Below are 6457 nucleotides of genomic sequence, written 5' to 3' on the forward strand. Positions count from 1 at the left end.
ATTAAAAAAAAATTAAAATTAAAAAAAAAATGCTACGGCTTGGATCAGGTACACCTTGGTCTTTAAACTGACATCCTTGCTTTTTAACAGCAGATTTTTCCTAATGCAACATGTAATAGCTTGCCTCCGGAAACCCTATGAACCTGGAGAGAGGATGAAAGTCACACAAGTGTTGAGGACTCTCCTTCATAGGGTCGCTACGAGTCGCTTACGACTCGATGGCACTTAACAGCAACAACAATAAAAACACGTCTTTTGATTTTTTTCACAATTGTTATCCTGGGTGTTGATTGTGGATTCAAACTTTTTTAAAAAGTAAATTATTGATAACTTCAATCTTTTCTTGGTCCGGTGGTAAGGATTTTTGTATTCTTTAAGTTGAGACGCAGGGATCTTTGGTGGCCTACCGGGTAGGGAGTTGTGCTGCCAACCCAAAGGCAGGTAGGTGATTCGAATAATCTAGCAGCTCCATGGGAGAAAGATAGCCAATCTCTTCCCATCCTGTGTGATGTGTAGCCTCTGAAAATCTCTTGGGAGATCAACGCCGAGTCGGTTCTAACTCAACAGCAATAAACCTGAGGTATTTTTCGGAACGTAACCCATATTAAAGAGTGTTGCCCTTGATCTGCAGTAAGTGCTTCAAGTTCCTGCAAGCAAGGATGTGTCATCTGCAATCAAGACATTGATTAAGGACGTAAAGCTATGCCCTGTCCAAGAATGCTTTTAAAATATTGATAATCCAGATTTAATGTTAAAAATCTAGGTTTAGCCTAGATGAGTAAGGAACAGGTATTTTATTCTATCAGTGACTTTATTTTTGAGTACACTTAAAAATATTACCATGGTGAATAAGGGTTTTTAAAATTATAAATAGCTATATTGGAAAATATTTATCATTGTGTATCAAAGAGCTAGCTTCAAAAAGAATTTTTTTCTCTACTAATTACTTACCTGGGAATTTAGCCTAAGGAAATAAAGTTCAGGCTCATCGTGGCGTTATTTATAATCATGACAAGTTCAAATATGCAACTCAATGTTCCACTACATGGGAATGACTACATAAATGATGGTCTCATTTGATGAATTCTTATACCTCATCGAAATAATATTTACAAGGAGTTTGTAATAACACACTGCTCATTAACAGAGTCGGTTGCAGACTCCTCGGGAGTTCTTGGGGTCACCTATCACAGATGCAGGAGCTCTGTGCACAGTCTGCAGCATGTTTTGCTGCTAACCAAAAATCCATACCTCTTCAGTGGTTCAAATCCCCAAGTGGCTCCACAGAAGAAAGACGGGCAGTCTTGTCCTGTTAAAATTTACAGCCTCGGACACCCAGTGGAGGGTCATTGTGAGTTGAAATAGACTTGATAGCAGTGAGTTGAGTTAGAGAGAGACCTTTGAGTTCAACCAGCTCAGCGTTCCCCAGCTGAGAGGCACACACGACCAAGTGCCTGTACGCTTGCTTGCACGCTCACAAACACGCTCACATAGACACACATGCACCTACATATATGCACTACATGCATGTGCTAGGGCGTGGGAGCATGTGCACACACTTGTCCCATCATTTCTACTAATTTCTACCTACATCATCTGCCCTACACCCCCATGACCTCTCTAGCCCCCTAGCCAGCCTCTCTCTCTCTGTCCTGGGGGATTTTAACTTGAGTATCAATAAGGAAATGCTCAGGATTAACATGCATAAAATAATACAGTTTCTTATGTCATGGCAAAGGCATATGTATTCATTTAGCACCATAGAATCAAAATGAACAATTACAATGTTATTTTAAATGATTGTTGTTGTTGTTGTTGGTTGCCATCCAGTCAGAACAAACCCACAGCTGACCCTCCAAGCAGGTTACCAAAGGCAGTAAATAGAACAGGAAGAGGTTGCCCACCCTTCTTCCTGGAGCAGCTGGTGGATTCAGCATGCCTTGGGGATTGCAGCAATTTCTTACCACTAGGTCACCAGAGCTTTCTGGATTTAAATGCTAGGGCTCAAGTCTTTCGACTTTAGGGTTTCCCCTTTAAGGAGTGGTCTCAGAGAGGAGAGAGGACCATGCTTGGAATCAGGGAGGGCTACAGAAGTTAGGGTCCAGGTGAGCACCTCAACATATCTCTCAGTCTTCAGGTGGAAAGTCAGAGGGAACCTCTGTTTCTGTCTTCTCCAAAAATGAGCTCTCATCCATCACTCTCACTGCCGTCAGGTCGGCACAGACTGAACCTCGAGTGGATTATCAGAGACTGTGAATCACAAAGAAGGAGACAGCCATCTTTCTTTGGCAGAGCCAGTGGTGGATTTAAACTGGGAGAGAAGTGTACTGTTGGGATTAGCGGTGTGACTCCCTGTGGACTTGGCCACCAGAGTTCTCTGCTGGCAGTTTACAGTGTATTTCTTATTCTTGGCCAGAACCACAATTCAAAGGCTTCAACTCACCGTAGATCTTCCTTACCCATTATCCACATTTCAGATGCATCTTAAGTGGCTGAAGCTATCATGGGTGAGGGCAGGCATGCTAGTCTTTAAAGTGACATCTAGGCTTTGTACCTCTTATTGGGTGCTTGGCTGTTAACAGAAAAGTCAGAGGTACAAGTTTGCCCAAAGGTACCTTGGAAGAAAGGTCTAGCAATCTTTTTCTCTGTTTTTGAGGGAAATGTGAAAAAACAGAAGGGATAGGAGTATCAGCTTCCCAAATCAGTCTCAGCAAGTGTAGGAGGATAATTCTGTTTATTCTCTAATTGGAAGGGACGTTTGTAGGGTAGTAGGCACGAGGGGTGTGAGGAAGAGTTAATGTTTATCCAGTGATTTTAGGGGCTTAAGGTGGAGTTACTGTAGAAACGGGCACTAAGGAAGATCATAGGCACACACAGTTCCCTCTCAGATGGTGTTTTTTCCAGTAGCTGTTTGTCATCACTGGACATGATTTTTCTCTTACAAGATGGTGTCCTTCTGGTTAGGTGTTTAATCATCACAGAGCATGATCTTTCAAGGCGATTTTCCTTTAGAAAATCATACAGGGGGTCACTCACATGGTACCTGAAAGCTCTTGTTGTTAGGTGCCAGTGAGTCGAGTATACCCATTAGTGACCGTATGAACAACAGATCTGAACCCTGTCCTATCCTCACAGTCTCTGATATACCTGAGCCCATTGCTGTAGTCACTGTGTCAATCCACCTGGTTGAGAATCTTCCTCTCCTTTGCTGACCTTTCCAAGCTCACGCCTTTTCAAGCATGATGTCCCTCTCCAAGGAATAGCCTCTCCTAGCAACATATTCAAAGTATGTGATAGGAAGCTTTATCATCTTTGCCTCCAAGGAACACTCTGGCTGTGTCTTCTCCAAGACATATTTGTTTGTTCTTTTGGAAATCCATGGGATTTTTAGTACTCTATTCCAACACCACAGTTCAAAAGCATCAATTCCGTCACCCCATTCATCGTCCAGCTCTCAAATGCACAACAAGTGACTGAAAGGTCCATGGCCTGAATCAAGCACACTCTAATCTTCAACTTGGCATCATTGCTCCTCAATAACTTAGAGAGATCCCTGACTGCACTTTCCCAATGCAGTACGTCTCCTAATCTGTCTGCTAATACCAAAGGTATTGATTGTGGATCCAAGTAAGATGGAGTCATTGACAATTTCAACCTTTTCTCTACCACAATGTTGCCGATTGATTCAGCAACATGGATTGAGATGAAATCCATACTGAAGGCTGTAGTCTTTCATCTTTGGCAGCAAGTGTTTCAAGTCCTCCTCGCTTTCAGCAAGTAAGTTTGTGTCATCTGCATAACACAGGCTATTGATGAGTCTTCCTCAATCCTGATACCACATTCATTTCCATCCAGTCTAGTTTCTCAAATTTGCTAGCATGCAGTTTGAATAGATATGGAGAGAGGATGCAATCCAGGCACACATCTCCCAAGCGTTGAGGACTCTCCTTCATAGGGTCGCTGTGAGTCACCTGTGACTCAACGGCATTTAACAACAATAACATCAACATAGAGAGAGAGATCAGCTGGCCCAGTGGACATAAAGCGATGATACCAAGCCGAAGGTGGGTGACTTTTAATCCGCGGCCCTCAGGCCTATCTTTCATTGCTTTTGTTCATTCCTCTAGGTCATATAGCCCTGGTGTACAAGTTGTCGTACAGTGGTCACTTGTAGTTGCTGTGAGGCTGAACACTGTGACACTGATGTGTCAAATGCATTAATGGCTGGTTACTCAATGTGGACAGAGAGTGGGGTGGAGCTCCCCGATTAAAACAAGCTTGGAAGGAGGAGTGGCATCCACTTCCATAATAGCTTGCCTCCAGAAACCCTATGAACCTGGAGAGAGGATGAGAGACACCCAAGCATTGAGGACTCTCCTTCATAGGGTCGTTATGAGTTGCCTGTAACTCGATGGCACTTAACAACAACAACAGTGTCTCTATCCTTTTTGGACAACAGCCTCTTGATCTAAGTATAGGTTTTGCATGAGCACAATTATGTATTTGGAGATTCTCTTTCTTTGCAATGGTGGCCATAAATTGTTATGATCCACACAGTCAAATGCCTTTGTCTAGTCAATAAAGCACAGATATTCATTTGATATTCTCTGCTTTTAGCCAAGATCCATCTGAAATTGGTAATGATATTCCTGGCCTCAAGACCTCTTTCTTTTAAATTAGTTTTATTGTTTTCCCAAGGTCTCTTATAAACCCAGCCTAGCAGTTCTCTGTCAATGTACTGTTCTAGCCAGTTTTGGATGATATTCAGCAATATTTTCCTCACATACAGTATTAATGATATTGTTTCATAATCTCCACATTCTGTTGGAACATGTTTCTTGGGAATGGGAAGAAATATGGATGCACCTGGCCAGGTAGTGTCTTCCAAATTTTCTGGCATAGACCGTTAATCATGTCCAGAGCTGCAACTGTTAATTGAAATATGTCAATTGGTATCTCGTTGATTTCCAAGGCTTTTTTTTTTGCCAATGCCTTCAGTGCAGCTTGAACTTATTCTTTCATTAACATTGGCTCTTGATCATATGGTTCTCTCTGAAATATTTCATGTCAGACAATTCTTTTTGCAACAGTGACTATGTATTCCCTCCATCTTCTTTTCATTCTTCCTGGATCACTCAAGATTATTGCACCTTGAGGCTTAAATTTGTTTTGCTCTGTTTCAGTTATTTCAACTTGAGAAATGCCAAGCAAGTTCTCCTTTTTTTATTCTCCAATTCCAGCTCTCTTCATATTCCCTTACAAGACTGTTTTAGCTTCTAGAACTGCCCTTTGAAAAATCTGCCCTTTGAAAGCTCTTAGTTGAGATAAAAGTTAGGAGGGAACAAGTGAAGACATTCAGACTACTCACGTAGGGTGTGTCTCTGAGCATTAGCTGAAGGCTGGCACTCCTTGGTCTGATTTTCTCTGGAGACAATACTCTGATTCAGCATATCATATAAAGAATAAAACTAAATGGGGCAAAATGAGATGGTTTACTCAGAAGAAAGCCAGCAATGATTCAGTTAAAGTTTAAAACAGCTAATTTTCCCTTCTTATTCACTGAAAAGATCATTTGCAAGACAGAAAATGTTATTATTATGTTAACAGAAAGGAAGTGGCTCTCAACTATAACTGTAGGGTGAAGAGATGCCTGTCAACCAAGGATTTCAACCTTGCCAGGAGGCTTTCCTCAAAGCTGCCCCTCTAGGCTAAGGAGGTCTCTTTCAACTGTCCTTCTATTCTTCCCCCTTTTAAAATATTCTTAGAGGAACATTACTTTCTTATTGCTTTCTTGACTGTTGCAATCCCCCTTTCTATTTGTGGATGGTTGCGGCTTAACTGGAAATGGCTCTGATACTAATGGACCTATTCCAGAGGAAATAAATTTTCCCTGAAATAGCTGTTTGGGCATTTAGAAAGGTCGAGGAAAAAGAAAACGCATGTGTTGTTGGGATGTTTGTTTGTTTGTTTGTTTTTAAGACAGCATCTGATCTTGTCCATCTGAAAATGCGGGGAAGTGTAGTGCTAGACTGGAGTAGTAACTGGCTCATAGTTGATCTTGCATCCTGGTTTCAGAGGATGTAAATCATGTGAGGTGTAAATAACATTGAGAAGAAAGGGAATCCCAGAATACCTAATCATGCTCCTGAGAAACATGGGAATACTGCATAGTTTAGAATTAGGAAAAGTGTGTGTCAGAGTTGTATTCTTTCTCCACACCTGTTCAATTTGTATACTGAGCAAATAATTTGAGAAGCTGGATTCTATGAAGAATGTGATATTAGGATTGGAGGAAGCCTCATTAACAAACTGTGTTATTGTGCAATAATGAATGAATGGAAATCCAAAGCCTCTGTAAATTTTTACTGAAATTAATAACAAATTTAAATTAAAAATAATTAAGTTAGAGTAAGGATGGCAATGGATTTATAACTGGTCATGCTAATAACACTGTATC

Source organism: Elephantulus edwardii, unplaced genomic scaffold (assembly GCF_000299155.1).
Source record: "Elephantulus edwardii isolate Elephantulus edwardi_28Jun2011 unplaced genomic scaffold, EleEdw1.0 scaffold00041, whole genome shotgun sequence".
NCBI lineage: Eukaryota > Metazoa > Chordata > Mammalia > Macroscelidea > Macroscelididae > Elephantulus > Elephantulus edwardii.